Source organism: Leptonychotes weddellii, chromosome 6 (assembly GCF_054177405.1).
Source record: "Leptonychotes weddellii isolate Sample4059 chromosome 6, ASM5417740v2, whole genome shotgun sequence".
Classification (NCBI taxonomy): domain Eukaryota; kingdom Metazoa; phylum Chordata; class Mammalia; order Carnivora; family Phocidae; genus Leptonychotes; species Leptonychotes weddellii.
This window is the reverse complement of record NC_138374.1, coordinates 99992543-100010537: the sequence shown is the minus strand read 5'-3', so window position 1 is coordinate 100010537 and position 17995 is coordinate 99992543. Positions and strand designations below refer to the sequence as shown.

At 48.4% G+C, this 17995-nt stretch overlaps 2 pseudogenes; both read left to right on the top strand.

Moving 5' to 3' along the window:
* The first annotated feature begins 10148 nt into the window (after positions 1 to 10148).
* LOC102746935 (DNA polymerase delta subunit 2 pseudogene) lies at positions 10149 to 11554 on the top strand (annotated as a pseudogene).
* A 225-nt stretch (positions 11555 to 11779) lies between these two features.
* On the top strand, positions 11780 to 12957 carry LOC102726854 (sorting nexin-8 pseudogene; annotated as a pseudogene).
* Positions 12958 to 17995: the final 5038 nt, after the last annotated feature.

Here is a 17995-nt window from a genome sequence, read left to right as displayed (position 1 = left end):
CAAATCCCAGATATCTAGGAAGCCATGACCAGTCTTAAAATTCCAGAGAGGGTGCCTGGGTGGCTCAGATGGTTAAGCGTCTGCCTTCGGCTCAGGTCATGATCCCAGGGTCCTGGGATCGAGTCCCGCATCGGGCTCCCTGCTAGGCGGGGAGCCTGCTTCTCCCTCTTCCTCTGCCTCTGCCTCTCTCTCTCTCTCTCTCTGACTCTCATGAATTAAAAAAAAAAAAAAAGATAAAAAAAAATTCCAGAGAAATGTAAGTTAATTCCACAAATGCACTAGAGGCAAATATCAAAAAACCCTGGAAGTCTCAAGAATCTCCTCCAAAGGTTATGTAGGACAGCTGTGAGCATCTCTTGAGTGCTGTGGTCTAGATAGGCCCCTGGCTCAGTGCTGAGTCTAGGTGTGGCAAAGCCACCTCAGACTGACCACAGTCCCCTGAGCATCTCTAGCCCTTGGCTGAACAAGAACTTGAGGTTTCAGGAAGATACATGGGCCAGAGACCTTGCCATATGGTGGTAACCAACCTGTTCTTCCCTGTCCAAACTGTCATCTAAAAAAAAAAAAAGTAAATACTTAGAGTGGGGGTGTGATTGGGGTGGAGCACAGGAGATTCACCTGTGGGTTCTTTCAAGGATAGTGAACAAAGAGGAAGGCCAGAGATTATTCTACAGGCAGTAAAATAGCATACCTGTTTTATTTTAAAATAACAGTCTTTCTCTAAGTCAACCTGAGCCAAAAGTGTCTCCATTCACTTACTCCATGCATATTTACTGAGTACCCATTAGGTTCCAGGCACTTTCCCGGGCACTGGGATATACCATTGTACATTAACAGTCTTACCCTCTCGGACGATCGGGGCCATCTGCCTGTGGTGATCACAGCCTGTCCTTGTTGCCTAGTGCCCTGAACTTGGTGAGTCCCTTTTGAATATAAGACCGGCATACTCAACAAACTGCCCAGGACTTCATGAAGGAGGTGCTGGCTGAAAGCGGGGAAGGCACTCGGAGGTGAGCTCTTGACTGGTGCAGTGGTGCTCTACCATTTAAATGTCTGATCAAGGAGCTACACACCCAGGTGGCTAACTCCAAATGGCAGGGGCCACTGCCAGCATACTGTGAGCCTTCTTTGCAGACTTTCCTTAAGCCTACATGTACTTTTTTTTTTTTGAGAGAGAGAATGTGCTTTTGAGCCGGGGGAGAGGGGGGAAGGAGGAGGGAGAGAGAATCTTAAGTGGACTCCACACCCAGCTCAGAGCCCAAGGCAGGGCTTGATCTCACGACCCTGAAATCATGAGTTGGATGCTTAACTGACGGAGCCCCCCAGGCGCCCCACACATGTACATTTTTCAAGTTATCACCTCTTTTCCCTACGCCCTCCCCTCAAAAAAAAAAGAAAGTAGAGGGTATATTTCTTCTTCACTCTTTTGTTTTTTATGCTTCTCCTCACTCCGGCTTCTGCCACAACTGACAGCGGAAATGCTGACCTGTCATGAGAAGGGCTTTCTGGGGGACACGTGGCCCCGGGCTGGAGCGGCGACAGCAGCAGGAAGTACAGGAAATCTCATGAGACGGTCTGTTCTTGAGCGTTTGCCAGCCTCCTTCTGCAGTCTCATGAGGGAAAGAGAAGCCTCTAAGTTACTGAGGACGTCACCGGAACACAGTACCAATTCTCAACTGTTTGAGGTTCACCCGTAACTGACTAAAATGACCGCAGGACACAACTGTGAGACTCCAGCCACAGCTGGTGGCCATGGAGCTGTATGTTGAGATACTTTTTACTCTAACGGCTCCACGCTCTCAGGGAGCCCAGGGATGTTGCTGTGGAGTCCTGGGGAGGTTGCGTGAGAGGGGAGGGGTAGTGGTCTGTTTTTGTGAGGCATCAGGGTGGCTGCTAGTTCTTTTTTTTTCTTTTTTTTAATATTTTATTTATTTGAGAGAGAGAGAATGAGAGAGAGCGAGTACATGAGAAGGGGGAGGGTCAGAGGGAGAAGCAGACTCCCCGCCGAGCAGGGAGCCCGATGCGGGACTCGATCCCGGGACTCCAGGATCACGACCTGAGCCGAAGGCAGTCGCTTAACCGACTGAGCCACCCAGGCACCCGTGGCTGCTAGTTCTAAGGGGAAAAGGGAAAAGTCTGGGTCACAGACCAGAGCCGACCTCTCTGGAAGACTCAGGATGGGGCCCTGTGGCGGCTCGTGTACACTTTGACAATGTAGCTAACGAATACACACACTGTGAGCTCTGGGGTGAAGACATTGGCTGCAAGTCAGCGGCCTTCCCAAAGTTCCATCACTTCGAGAAAGGGAGAGAGAGAGAGGAAGGGAGGAAAGAAGGAAGGAAGAAAGGAAGGAAGGAAGGAAGGAAGAGAGGAAAAGAAGAGAGAGAGAAAGAAAAAGAGAAAGAAAGAGAAAGAAGCTTTCTCTGCCATATCGTTGGCAAGTGTTGTTTCCCGATACAGCGAGCCCCGTTCTTAGAAATGGCTGGGCTTCACTGCCAAGGTTTGCTGAAAGCACTGTGTTAAAGCCAACACAGAAAGACTGGCCCCAAGCTGAATGTTCTGACCTATCTAAATCGACCCAGGCACATGTCCAACGACAGCACCCTTTCTTTTTGTTTTCAGCTGCCTCTGATCCTCTGGTACACACCTTGAGAGCTGGGAATTCTGGGGATGCTCTGGGTCTGTCTTACATAACACCAAAAGCACTGGGCCAGGCACATCCCTTACCTTAGAAAAGGCATCTAATGAACCCCGCGGATGACTTCTTCAAGCAAGACTGGCAGCTCAATCTAATTTGGAGGGAAAATGAGAAGCAGCCTAAAATAAGGCCAGAGACCAGATATGGGCCCTGGACCAACCATCACTCATCGGAGCCTGGGATTCCAAAAACCCTCTGCCACTTCTCTTGCCCGAAGGGGACCTCCTCCCTAGGCTGAAAACGTGAAGAGCAGAGCTGGGTATTGCCAGAAGCTTGGTGGAAGACAGCCTGGAATGGGACCTGCCAGTCAGAAGACTAGGACTGGGGCCCCAACATTGTGATCAGTTGAGGATTATCATCTGACTTGTCTCCTGGTGTGCTAATAAGGTCCTCCTTAGGCAGGTAGCAGGGGTGAGAGCATTCCTGGGCAGCTGATAATTTGCATGGAAGGTAATAAATAATGGAATTATAAAATGCAATTGCGATATGTATGCTCAAAACAATTTGTCTTTCTAAAGGAAGCTCAGATATTACTTTAGATGGATTTCTTCCTCCCTTCCTGCATACAGCTTCCTGGGTGATTTGAACCTCCCTGCCCACTCTTTTTCAACCTACAATCAAATTCTAACAGTGAGAATTTCTTGAAGAGATGACTAATGCTGATAAGAAAATTAAAGATGTATTTAAAAAAAAACCATTTCCAAAGCTTGGGAGTGACCCACACACTTAAGATAAGAGGGCTGTTCCACTTCTGCTGGGCAGGGGTGGGGGATGCAGGGTTTTTGTCACTGCTTCTCCTGGGCAAATGCTAAATATCCACTCTCCCCACTGCCACCACCACTGAAAACAGAAACACGCACACAAGAAGCCTTGCCACGCAGACTGCTGAACAGACAGGCTGAACAGACAGATGTTTTCTAATTAGCATCTATTAACCCTAGGGCTATTATTAAAAGTTGCTTTTTTTGGTTTTATGGTGAAAGTCTCTTATATGTAATACCATAATCATAAAGATGTCCGAATAAAGTAAACATTTCAAGTCCCTGCCCATGGCCAATACATCTCTGAATAACAACCGAAGTAGCCGTATTTCCACCTTCGTGATGTTGGCATTGAACAATTCTTCCACCTGCCTTATTTTATAGCTGATCCTTTGCAGTAGGTGAGGTAAGTTGGCCAGATTTTACCATTCTCACTTCACAGCAGGGAGGAGTGACAGACATGGAGGTGCATCCCCCTAACCCCTGGCGAGGACGGGACCGCTTCTTTAGGGTTACCTCGGTGGCCAAGAGCTGCCTCACCCGAGTCATGCCCTTCTCATGGGCAACTGAATCCTGAGGAGGGATAGGAAGGCCCAGCATTTCAGCTCACTGCAGATCACCATGATGGGCAACACTCACTCCAGAGCGCCCCACCAGGTGAGCCCAGGCTCTGTCGCACCTGCGTCGCTGTGGAAGCTGAATGACTGAGTGTGTGACACCAGGTGACCATGAGTCCAGAACTGCTCATCTTGAGCTGACCCCTGTCATATCCACCAAGTAATAAGCTCAGGTGGGCCTTTGATTATAGGATCGAAGGGGTCCATCTGGGACTGAGTAAAGCAGGAATAGAGAGCACATACAGGCTGCGTAACAGAGAGCTCACACCCACATGGCACCTACCACCCTTGGGTCAGTGACCATCCCTCCGCTCACACTCATGGTCCTGTGGGTGGGTCTTCACAACATGCTGAAGGAGGGTCAAAAAGCACAAGCCTGCTTTATGGATGGATTGGCGTAGTGTTTGTGTGAGCGTGAATATTGGTGACAGCTGGACTATAATCTCACTCAGGCCTGACACTGAAGAAGAAGGGCCAAGAGAAAATTCTGCTGATGAGCAGAGCTTTGAGCCATGCACAAGGTCATCCACATGGTGTGAGAAGAGGAGGGGGCTGAGGTTAGAATACAGATGCACTCACCTATTGGAGTCTGATTTTCACAGGCATGATCTCTGATGCCTCACCCAGCCTTATGAGTGAGGGAGTGAGATTTTTGAGATTTTATCTTCCTTCCGTTGGAGGGGCCTCCTTTTTTTTTTCTTTAAGATTTTATTTATTTATTTGAGAGAAGAGAGAGAGAGCAAGCAGAGGGAAAGCAAGAAGCAGGGTCCCTGCTGAGCAGGGAACCTGATGTGGGGCTTGATCCCTGGACCCCGGCATCAGGACCTGAGCGGAAGTCGGATGTTTAACTGACTGAGCCACCCAGGTGCCCCAAGGAAGGCTCCTTTTGTCTCAGGATTGACCTGGCTTCTCTCTGGGGTCCCTCCCTCAGCTCAGAGGGTCCCTCATTGGTTTAGGAGGCTACTCTGTCCTTTCGGGAAGTTGACCGTTCAGGATGACAGAGAGTACACGGCACGCACGGAGAACATATCAAAACCTAATAGCTTCTGAAACTCTATCCCCAGCTCTGGGTTATGGTCCCTCCTGGCACAGACTTCTGAGAAAACTGAACAAGGCCGTGTGATTTTCTTTTTTTTTTTTTTAAAGATTTTGTTTATTTATTTATTGGAGAGCGAGCGAGAGAGAAACAGCATGAGAGAGGAGAGGGTCAGAGGGAGAAGCAGGCTCCCCACTGAGCCGGGAGCCCGATGTGGGACTCGATTCCAGGACCCTGGGATCATAACCTGAGCCGAAGGCAGTCGCTTAACCAACTGAGCCACCCAGGCGCCCAAGGCCATGTGATTTTCTGTACCGGGCATAACTAATAATAATACAGATCTAAAGTACACATACCTAGGCATATATGGAAAGTACACTTAAATTCGCATTTACGGCAACAGGGTCAAGTTTTGGAGAAGAGGAGAGTCCTCACTTGGCCACTTAATTGGTGGTATAAGTTAAGCATTTCAGTTTATTGAATTTATTAATATTGCAGTTTATCCACAGTCAGATAGGGGAAAATGAAAAACTATGCTGATATCTTTCAAGAAACTTATTTAAACAACAAGGGTCATTTCTTTATCATGGAAAGAAAGACTGGCCTAAAGAAGTCTGCCACTTTTGTTCCTCTATTCCTCAAAATCCTCAGGGCCTCAGGAAAACAGAGTCAAAAATGGCTGAGAGACCCAGAGGATAATGCCCTTGTTGCCAAAAATCTGAACAAAATTAAACTTGCATCCACATGCAAGAATAATGATGACAATCAGAGTAATCCCATTTAAAATAATCAGGTGAAACTGTTATCTGTGGTTTTAAACCTTTCCTTTTGATAAGAAACACTTGGGGAGTTTTAAAAATATGTAAACACCTGGGCTCTGTTTCCTGAGACTGAGATTCAGTTGTTCTGGGGAGGGAGCTAGGCATCTGCCTTTTTAAAAAGGCTCCCAGGAGGTTTAATGCGCAGCCTTGGTAGGGAACCACAGAACTAGACCTTGACTTAGTACCAGGTAATTTCTATCCCCACAGAAGAACATGCATCTGGCAGGAGGCGGGGGTGCCTAAAGAGGCCTAAAGCAATGATCGAAAAGAGCTCTACAGAAATCAGGTAAACCAAAGCCTATTGTTAGTGACAACCCATGAGTCTCCATATTCAACAAAGATCCTATGAACCTTTCAAAACACAGTATTATTTAAGGTATTAATGCTGAATTGATTATGAATAATTAGACTATAAAATGCAAGGTTAAAGTTTTACCATGTTTCTGATTTGAGTTCTGTAAATGGAAGGGCAAATTCCCTATCGGGTGTGCCAATTATTACAAAAAAAAAAAAAAAATCTGTCCTGTTGCTACTGTTCCAGAGGGTTCCTAAGTCAGCCCAGGCTGCTGATGGACACACTGCAATAGGGGCAGCCCAGTATGGGGAGAAGCATTAGTCTGGAAGCGAGGCGGCTTGAACCTTTGTCCTATTTCTGACACCGAGTTAGTGAGCTATTGAACTGAGATTCTTTTTCATCTGTAAAATGGAGATAATAATGATATTTAAATAACTGGAAAGATAGTTGTGAGGCTAAATCAGATAAAAGCACTTTATAAAGAGCTGAACATTTATATATAGTACCATTGTTATTCACTGAGTTTTGTTATTACATTATCATCCTTTCACACGCGACTTGACCCAGTTGAGTCTTAGTCTTGTTGTACAAAAGGCCAATTTGGGAAATTACTCTTTTTTATTATAATCCTCATTACTAAAGTCTTTGTTTTTATTTTGGTTATCATCCTATCTCAGTAGCAAAAAAAAAAAAAGAAAAGAAAAAAACAAAGAAGTGTCAACTAGGTGACCCCAGCAAAATGTCCCTGAAAGACAAAATTATTGTAAAGGGTTCTTCTCACCTACGTTATCCAACAGTATTTTTTCTGACTCACTTCAAGGCCCAAGGCAAAGCCAGTGACTTCAGGACTCATGATCCTAACAGCAGAACTGTCCTTGGAGACCTGTTGTTAGCAGGCAACGAGAGAGTGAATATGACACCGCTCTGTGAACTATGACGCACTAGGCACGTGTGGGTGATGATGATTTTAGTGGTCGTCATAGAGATGATAGTGTTAATGACAGTGATACAGACCAACTGGTTAACCTTGAATACGCAGGTAAGGACATGAAACACTGGTCCCCACTCGAGTAGGAGATGTACTGAAGGAGACAGGGCAGTCTCTGGAAAAAGAGTATAAGTTATGAAGTGTGAAACCGAGGACTGATTGGTTGGGGAGTCTTAGGGTTCTAGGCCTCTACCCCATCCCTCTCAAATCTGAGAAATGCTGAACAACTTCCTGGTAGTCTTCATTGGGTTTTCTTCCCCACATGCACCTTTCTAGATAGTTCACTTGAAGCTTTGTCACGCATGTCTCTTGTTCATTTCAGTCCCTTTTCCCATACAACCTCAGTGGGTTCCACTCTCTAGACCATAGGATCGGTGTCAACTCTGGTCAAAAGTTGGAGTGCAGAAAAGAAGGGGCATGGTGGCAAGGAAGGCCCTCTACTTGTCCCCAGGGATGTTTCATAAATTATGTGTTCTCACAGTCCCCTGACTGTTCACCTTCTAATGGCTCAGCTCTGTTGAGACGGCAAATAGAAGTTTCCACTTGGGTGGGGAAGGCAGACATAAGAACGCAGGTTCTCAGAGCAGGTAGCTACAATTTCATTTTGGTTGCAAAATAAAAAAGACTTCATGGAGGAAGAGCAGTGAGGGCACACTGAAAAAATTCAATAAAAATCTATACAACTGTGAGAGATGTATAAACCTTCCAAAGATGTTAACTTTTTTTTCCCCCCAGATGGGAGAAGAAAAGTATCATTATCCTGTCACAGTACTTCTTCCACATTTTTTGGGTCTCTTAATCTGGTACTTGAAAATTTCTTCCTCTAACAGCTGGGGACTTTTTCCTCCCGAGAGCCATCTGCCCATTCCTGGTTGATACATCTTGGATCAAAACAACTGTGTATAGGACAAACCCTCAGTTCTTCTGGATTGGGGTGGGAAGTCAGAGGTCAAAGACCATCAATCCCTCTCCCAAGCCATGAGCTGTCTCGTTGGGTTAGCACAGAGCAGCAAATGGCCATGAAGTCATGTCCACTGAGACATGTCAGCCTTGTGGAACTTGATCAGGGACATAACTGTGCCAGGCCTGATGCTGATGGCCCCTCTCTCTTAAGGACATGTGGTGGTTGTGAGGATGCTTACAGCTTGCAGTGGGGAATAACACCCCATCTACCTTCATCACAGTACTTGAAACCCAGTCCTTTTGTGATAGGTTTTATCCAAGTGTTTTTTGTTTTTTGTTTTTTAATCTCTGGAAACTTTCCCAAACTCTATTGAGTTTTGTCTCGCTGGCTTCATCTTGCCCCGTGCATTCTAGCAGTTAGTGTCTGGGACTTCTCTTAGAGCAAACTTTCTCATGAGAGGCTTGGGGTGAAGTAGACATTCTTCATATTGACTCTTTTTATAGGAAGATTAGGCAAGAGTCCAGGAATGTAAATAGACAGGCTCAAGAGAATGTTTTGTGTGTGAGCAGATCCCAGAGCATCCCCAGCTGCACTGGGTGGGCGATGGAGCTCAATCAGGAACCCAGTGAAGGCTTATTCTCTTTGTAAACCCCCTGGCTCACTGCAGAAAGAAACGGTGGCTCCAAAGAGTCTCTCCCACAGGGTCAATAAGGCCTATTGCAGCAGACTGCTTTGGCTTTGTGGATGCAGTCCTTCCTATTAGGCCATGATGGAGAGAGCCACTGGAAATTAGCCAAAGATAAGCTCTCCTTTTCTTATGGGCACTTGTGAAGGCAAACTGAGAAGGGAGGTGAGGGGAAAGGGTGCATGGGTGGGGTCAGGGAAGGGACGGAAAGAGAGAGAATGTAAAAGGTATCTAGGGGTCTTTGGTCCCATTCACAAGAATGCTGCAAGGTACAGAGAGATAGGGGTGTCTTCATGATCCTGAAATGGGCTCAGGTGGCCATTTGTTTATTCTACATAAAAATTTCAAAATCCACACAGTAAGCTTCCATAGGAGAGAACGGTACTTTTATTGTATGTATTTTTTTAAAGATTTTATTTATTTATTTGAGAGAGAGAATAAGAAGAACAAGCAGGGGGAGGGGCAGAGGGAGAGGAAAAAGCAGACTCCCCACTGAGCAGGGAGCCTGATGAGGGACTCAATCCCAGGACCCCGGGATCATGACCTGAGCTGAAAGCAGATGCTTAACCGACTGAGCCACCCAGGCACCCCTGTGTGTATATTTTTTAATGTGATTGTGTTTTTAAGTTAAAAGTGTGTGTGTATATTTTTAAAATTAAGTTTTAAATTACCCAGCATAGTAATATGCACCTTTGCTAGGTCAGAAGATATCTCCTGAGTGCTCTAGGGTACTAAATTTAGCAGGCTTTAGTAATACTATAATAAAAGTGAATAACTGAAAATGAATGCTGTGACATATGGAAAGTTGGGTTCTCTTGTGAGCGTCTGGAACATTCCATAACAAAAGACTACCTTGGTCCTAGCTTCCTAAACAGTGGATAAAGAAGTTGGGCTGTTTCACTTCAAATAGACTAAGAGGTGACCAGATTTCATGAAGAAATATAAAGCAAAATATAAAAAAGTTTGCCTTACATTTGCTTAGGACAAATTAAGGGTACATGAGCTGAAACAGCAGCAGAGAGAATTTTGGTTAAAACAACAACAACAACAAAAACACAACAACTCACTGATGCAAAAAAAAAATTGCGTCCTATCGCCCTGGTGGCTGGATCTAGACTCTGTGGGTCAACTAGTGTTGAATAGGAAAAGCGTCTAACCACAAAGGCGTGGGTATGGTTAGGTAAATAGACTGAACACCATGAGATCCAGCTAATGTTCTGTTTCTATGAGGCCACCCTTCCTCCTCTCCACGGCTGAGGCATCACCTTTTTGTAGTAGATGCTGCATTGTGACTACCACCTCTTTGTCCTGAGCACAGTGGTCTGGACACATCAAGCAAGGTCATGTTTTCTGAGCAGGCTGTCCAAAGGGCCCACACTCTCATCTCCCCATCGTCACCCAACAATGCCACCTTTGCCCGTGTGCCTGTGTCGACTTATACCAAGTCCTCCCAGCCCTTCCTGCTGGGGGAGCTCAGCTTTAGCCAGCAGTATGCCCCCACTAATGCCACCCATCTCCTCCAAATGAGGCCCTTCCTGGTGAGCTGGGCCCAACAGCACTGAGCTGATGGAGTCCAAATAAAGAAGCTGTGTGAGCTGCGGCCTGGGGAGAAGTGTTGTGTGTTGGGGACCCTCTTCATACCACTCCATGCCGCTCCAGGCATCATCCTCTGAGAGATCAGTGAAGAGCACAACCTGCTCCCTCGGCCTCCTCGGAGCAAATATATCCACCCAGAGGATGAACTGGTCTTGGAAGATGCATTGCAGTGCATCAGACTGGGAGGCACCATTGATGTGTAAAGCTGGTCACAGGGACAGTCCTGGCCAACGCTCGCCTCTGTGAGAGACAGTGGGAAGTTTCTGGTGGAGGACCTCTGCTTTGCAAAGCTTGCTCCTGAGAAGCCTGCATCCCACCTTGGCACAGACAGGTTTGTGCTGCTGGTATCTGGTTTGGGCCTGAGTGGAGGTGGGGTCGGGAGCCTGCTGGACTCCCAGCTGCTGGTGGACGTGGTGACAGGGCAGCTGGGGGATGAGGGGAACGGTGCAGTGCTGCCCACATGTCCTGGGTCATCCTTGAAGGGAACCTCCTAGCCACAATACCCAGAACAGAGATTCCATCAATAAGGCCATGTACTTAACCAAGAAAACGCAGGCAGCCAGCGTGGAGGCTGTCAAAATGCTGGATGAGATCCTCCTGCAGCTGAGCACCTCGGTACCCACGGATGTGATGCCAGGCAAATTTGACCCAACCAACTGCATGTTCCCCCAGCAACCCCTGCACCCCTGCATGTTCCCACTGGCCACTGCCTACTGCAACCTCCAGCTGGTCCCCAATTCCTACCAAGCCACCATCGATGGAGTCAGATTCCTAGGGACATCAGGACAGAATGTGAGTGACATTTTCCAGTAAAGCAGGCAAGGAGGATCACGTGGAGATGCTGGATTGGACCCTACATAAGGGTCACTTCAGCCCCACCGCCCCGACACTAGGTTGCTACCCTTCCTACAAGACCAACCCATTCATCTTTCCTGAGGGCCCTCACAGCTACCTTCTGGGAACACCCCCAGCTTTGGCTCTAAAATCTTCGGAGGCCCAGAGGACCAGAGGGTGCTGTTGGTGGCCGTCCCAGACTTCAGCACCGCGGAGACCACCTGCCTGGTATCTCCGCAGGGCCTGGCCTGCCAGCCCGTCAGCTTCTCAGGCTTCCGCGGCAGAGAAGGACCTGGGGGGCCTGGGTCTGGGCCCCTGACTCACGGAGACCCGAGCCATCTGTTCCCCGCCACGTTGGCACTGCAGCAGCATTTGCTTTACAATAAAAAAGGGGGAGAGGAGGCAGGCGGTGGCGCCCGGCCCGGTGGCAGCTGAGGCGGAGGCCGAGGAGGAGGCGCACTGCCAAGCCCAGGTCGGAGAGCGGAGGGACCCACGCTTGGTCAAATGCGGCTGCTGCAGGGCAGCCCCTGCCGCTGTCATACGCCCGCAGGAGCTGCTAGCCAGGGACACGGAGCAGCTGGAGCTCATTCCCGAGAAGAAGGGCCTCTTCCTGAAGCATGTGGAATATGAGGTTTCCAGGCAGCGCTTCAAGTCCTCCGGGAAAAGATGGTACGAGGACTTTGCGGTTTTCCACGAGATGCTGCTGCAGAAGCTCTCCCAGCGCGGGGTGCCGGCCCTTCGGCCCAAGAGCATGCTGGGACCCCCCCGCCCCGGGAGTTCCTCGAGGCCAGCGCCCCGCCCGGAGGCGCTTCATTGAGCTGGTGGCCCTCGGGCCGTTCCTGTCCTTCAGTGGCCCTACGGTGCAGAACAAGTTAAGGAATCAGCTCAGTGTGCTGGAGATGAACTCATGAACTGTACCAAGGACTTCCTCCCAGCCGGCCATCCAGACGCAGTTTGCCGCGAGCGGGGAGCACCTTCGGAACAGCTACAACAGCTTCCACCAGCTTCGCGATCTGGCCGAGCAGGTTGCTTCCAGGGCCATCGGCAGTGCTGCTGACCTTCTCATGTTCGGGAAGGAGCTGAGTGCTTTGGGGTCTGACCCGGACCCCGCTCCCCTCCTGGGCCACGCTGAACTGCAGCGCGTGGGGTCCCTTCAACAGGCGCTGAAAGGCCTATCATTGAACTTGCACTGCTTGCTGACAAGGCTGCCCAGCAGGGCAAACAGGAAGAGAATGAGGTGGTGGAGAAACGGAAGCCCTTCTTGGATTCGCTCCAGTCCTCTGAAGACCTGTGAGAGCGGCCCGGGAAGGGTCAGCGCCCCGGACACAGGGACAGCCTGATGAAGAGCAGGTGACGAACGCCGAGCGCTGAGCCCCGAGCCCGACTCCCAAGCAGCCGGAGCCCCGCATCGTGGAGCGGGAGAGTGCCGCCCAGACGATGCAGCTTGGAGCGTCTTCTTCCTGTACCGCCTGCACCAGGAGATGCAGCTGGTCCACGCCCCCTGCCCCTCACCCCCACCCCCATTCTCCTGTCTTTATCACCTCTCAGATCCAAGGGCAATAGGAGATGAGCAAGGTAGGGAATGACCGGAAGCCCAAGCTCCACTGCCTCTTCGTTGGACCCAACAGCTCCCTGATCCCGCCGAGGTCCTGCAGCTTGGCGTGTCTCCTCACTAGTGCCCGAGGGGGGGAGCTCCAGGCGGCCTCACTAAAACCTCTTTAGAAAAAAACAAAACAAACCAAACCAAAACAAAACAAAAGCGCCTTCCCAAGGTGTCCTCCTACACAGAACCTCCACCACACGTTCCATTTGACTCAAAGCATCTGAGACCTTCCTCAAAGTCATAGGCACCAAGAAGACTCCTCCTTCCCAGAGACAGCAGAAGCCCTTAATGCCCTCCACATATGGGAAGAATGTCAGGAGTCCATCACGCGTCGTGGGCTGGAACTTGGGAAAAGTGGGTCCATCCCAACTATGTTGTTCACTGGCTGTGAAACCAGGGCAGATAGCCTGACGTCTCTGAACGCCATGTCAACACCTGTGTCATGAGGGACCTTGACAAGGTCATCTCTTAGCTCCTTCCCAGCCCGGCTTGCGTCATTCCATCGGAACGTGTGCTTTCCCGGGGCTGAGGTGACATCCACCAGTCAGTGCCATTTCGCTGGCTCCTCCCCGCTTCCCCTCTGGGAGATCTCTTCTCCCGAATTTATTTCTGGGAGTCCCCAGGGATCTCTTGCCCATGCTCACGTCTGTCATGTGCTTCCTTTTCGGCCACATTCTCTTCCGGATGTTCACTGCCTGGGGAGCCACCGAGGACCCCTCGGCCCCACAGCTGCCGGCGCCCTCCTGGCAGCGCTAATGTCCAAGTCAGTGCTGCCCGTTGTCCCCAGAGCTGCACAGACCGCCGAACAGTTACCGCCTCCAAAGACTTGGGTGTTGCAGCCTGCAATGACACAGTGTGAGCACAGAAGCAGACGCCGTGGTCCCCCTTCCGACTTTCAGTTACCATTCATTTCTCTGACATCAGAATTATGCTTTTTACATCTCTTCCAGCTTTGTCAACTGTGGTGGTAGCTTGAGCTTGCAGTTTTTCTTTCCCTGGGGCCAAGTGAGGGAGCTGCTGGTGTCCGAGATGCCCACTCCCGCCCCTGCCACCTAAATCCCTTCTGAAGTGACTCTTGCCCACCTTTCTATCACACACACCCAGACAGGTCCGAATCCCTGACATGGGGACTCGAGGCTGAAAAGGAGGACCCTGATATGCTATTTAAAGAAAAGAAAAAAAAAGAAAAGAAACAAATCCCAGGAATCTTGAAGCTATTCATCGTGAAGACTATTCATGGAAATTAAACACAGCATCCTTGAATATATACTCTCCACACCTAAGCTTGGGCTATTGTTCCCTTCATAATGACAATTTACCTCTGGGAGTTGGAGAACGGGCATTCACTGCTGCTCAGTACAATCACATAGCGCTGGATCAGGTATCAGGAGGAAATGAGAACAAAGCTATATTGTCAGGAAGCCTGAAGGCTGACCCCACAAAGCAGAGCTCCAGAAAACTATTGTGGAAAATATTTCCTCCATAGCTGCCTGTGGTTGTTCAACCCAGTCCTTAGTCAGACTGGACTGGGAGAGGAAAACTACCTATCATTTAGCAGAGAAGCCTACATGCTGCTATCCCATTAAAGAGAAAAACATAAAAGAGAAAAATAAAGAGAGTAGTGTGAGCCACAACTCAGGAGAAACCCACTCTTCTGCCCCCACTCTCTGTTCTCTCCTCAAGGTCGCTTTCCAGGAGAAAACATCCATTCTATATAAACACACACCTTGCTTTTAAGGAGCTCCTACCTGCTCACCTGCTCGTGTGATTACCTGGGGGGGCCAATGAGGGTAGGAAATCCCAGAGGCGAAAGGGGGGGTCCAAGATAGCGAACCGAGAATCTTTAGTAGTGAATGGTTGGGCTGGAAAAATTGGAAGTCAAAGTGGAATCTAAAATGGGTAGTGTCATCAATAAGATCACTTAGCCATTCTGCTTCTCTTGATCATCACCTGGGTATCCCAAAGTAGACTTAAATGCCCTACTAGGGGACATGGAGCGTATTGTGGATGTGTGTTTAAGCCACAGTTTGAGCAAGATTAAATTTCTCTAGAATCTACCAGTGACTTCCTGGTTGGATTTTTTTGTGCTATTAGTAAATCAATTCCTTTTCTGAAAGTAGGAGAAGCCGTAGAGAAACCCTGCAGAGGGAAGTGAAGATGAATCTCAACACGGAATGAGGAAAGGGACAGGATATTTCTACTAATGAGCTGCTTAGTTCATACATTTATCCATCCATTTATTCAACACATCTTCACGGAACCCCTACTATGTGCTAAGCACTCTAGCATTAGGGAGATATCTGGGAACAAAATAGAAAAGGCTGCTGCTGTTTTGGAGCTTGTAGCCTGGTAAGGGAGACAGACTAATAGGACAAAAATAAATTATGTAACTGTAATTGTGCTAAGTGTTAGGAAGGACAGGGTGCTATGAAAGCAAAGAACGCGGGTGGTGATGGGTCAGAAAAATTTCCATGAGGAAAGCTGAGCCCTGAAGGATTAGCCACATGAAGGGGAGGGGAGGTTGGGAAATGATCTAAGCAGGAAATAATAGCACGAGTGAAGGGAGAGGCAGGTGAAAAAAGAATCTCAAAAAAAACTGAAGCCATCCATAAAGAGCAAATGAGCACAACTCAATGAAGAGAAGGCAAAACAAAATGGAGCCAAACCACAGTGGGGCAGAAATCTGCTCCAAAAAGGTGCCAACTGTGGTGGGGGAGTTGGGACAGGGCCCCTTCCACCCATCCTGGCTTCTATCCCTCTTACATTGATAGCAAAAGGCCTTGTGTGGAAGTCCATGGTCAAATCCTTCTCTACTGCATCCCCAGGACATTATCTTGAGCCAGATGGGGGCCACAAATTCTTCATAAAATTAATATGGCTATCCAATGACAGAATGGGATACAACGAAAATTACTGAGCACCTCTGATGTGGCAGGCAATGTCTAGGCACTTGGTGTGCATTAGCTCATTTAACATTCAAATGGCCCCACATGGCGGAAGATAGTGCACATTTTCTACTCCACGGAGGAGCTGTAGCCCAGAGAAGCTCCGTGGCTAGCTCAGAAAGTTGAAGATGGAGCAAACCAGCTCTAGTTGGTCTGACTCTTTTGTCTGAGCATGCTTGCACTCTGCTCTGTAACCTTAGGAGAACCCATGGAGGTCATCTGGTCCCAGCCTGTTATTTTGTAGAGGGGACTTGGAGCTCACAAAGGTTAAGAGACTCAGTAAGGCCTTGGGGTTAGTGGCAAATGCAGGACTAAACCTCTGGCTCCCATTGCTAATCCGTATATCTTCCCTGTTTCTTACTGTTCTATAAACAAAGTAAAAACACACGCTAGTGAATTATCAGGATGCCAAAACTATACATAATTCATCATTATTTTTCTTGACTTATATATGCCCTTTTCTTCCCTGAAAACTTCAGTGTTGAAATATGTAGTGGGACCTTCCTCCTGGGTTGGGGGGGAAAGAAAAAGACTACTGAATGGTACATTTTGCAATGAAGCAATCATACTGTATTTTTGAATTTGGCTGTTTGGATTTTCAACTCTATTAAAACAGGACATGCTTGTATTAAACACCTGATTTGTGCTTTTTATATTCTTCTACATTCATCTAATAAAATGGAAAGTCTTAAAGTGTGTTTAATTGATTAGCCACTCTAATAAAATCTCATACGCAGAATAATATTTCAGTTCATACACAGTCAGTGAAGCAATACTGTGAAACGGAAAGTGGAAAATGGCAGCCATTGCTCCACCAGAGAGTTCTCCGTGGGTTATGACAGAGTTGCTTCTAATTAGTTCTGACTTCATTCTTCTGGCCTTGGATTCTGCATCCGGGAAATGAAGGGATTCTACATCCGGGAAATGAAGGGATTCTACCTGATTGACCCTATGATTCCTTTTAGATTTGAACTTCAGTGCAACAATGGGTGTTGGATGTATATTCACAACTGACCCAAACTCTCCTTCTCCTCAACTATGCCCAACCATCATTTTCACCTGCCTGTCCCTTAACTTTGATTTCCTCTCCTTCCAGGAGTTTCACAAATATCCAGGGGGAATCTTCTGACATTTTCAATTCCTGGACCTGAGCGCCCTCTAGACACACAGAGGTAAACTGTCAGCGCTGGAAGAAATCAGGGCTCTGGGAAGCTGGCATCTCACTGAAGTCAGCACCAAATCCCTGCACTTCCCTGTAATCCCCCAGGCAAGAACGGCGGGGTTTTCCTGATTTGGGCAGGGAGGGAGGTTGGAAGACAAGAGGGAGCAATGGCAAGTTTTGTCATCAGTCAGACGCTGCAATGCAGGGGCTCTGCAGTCCTGTTGCCCCAGGGGGTGCATTCAGAATGGAAGGGGGTGAGCCAGAGGCCTAGCAGTTGCCACCCTGTGGAAATAAGTCAGTGGCCACACGGTGAGTGTGTCAGGGCTAAAGAGCAGGCACTGGAAAAAATGGACTGTTCAACTAAATACATTCATAGAAAATGACCTAAAGGTTATTAATCATCCATTTTTTGTGTTGCTTACATTATCTTCCTGTCTCTATAAATATCGTGCATGTGTTTCAACAGATTTTATCCTTTTGTATACACCATTTTTGCTGCTTTTTCCATTTTTGATACTGTTTTGTATACATACCTCCTATGCTCATAGCCCACGTAATATTTATTTTAAGCCTTTTATAAGACAGCTAATACCAGGAGGGAGGGGGGAAAGATGGCGGAGGAGTAGGGGACCTATTTCAACTGGTCCCCAGAATTGAGCTGGATATCTACCAGACCACTCTGAGCACCCACGAAACCAGCCTGAGATGTAAGAAGATCTGGATCTCTACAAGCAGAATATCGCAGGCGGTTGGTTGTGAAGTACCAAGCGGAGAGCCGAGAGCCGTGATTCTGCGGGCAGATGCCGGAGGATAAACGGCCGCGGGAGGGTGCCTGGCCGTGGGGATCCTACACCGCCGGTGAGTGACAGCCTTGCGCGCGGCGGATGGGCACAGACTCGCAGACCAGTAGCATCGGGAAAGGACTTTAGGGCAGCCCCCGGGGTGGAAAACCAGACCGGAGGGGTCGCGCGCACGCGAACCGCAGCCCCCTGGACAGAAACTGGAGCGACGGTCGCGCGCACGCGAACTGCAGCCTCCGAGAGGGAAACC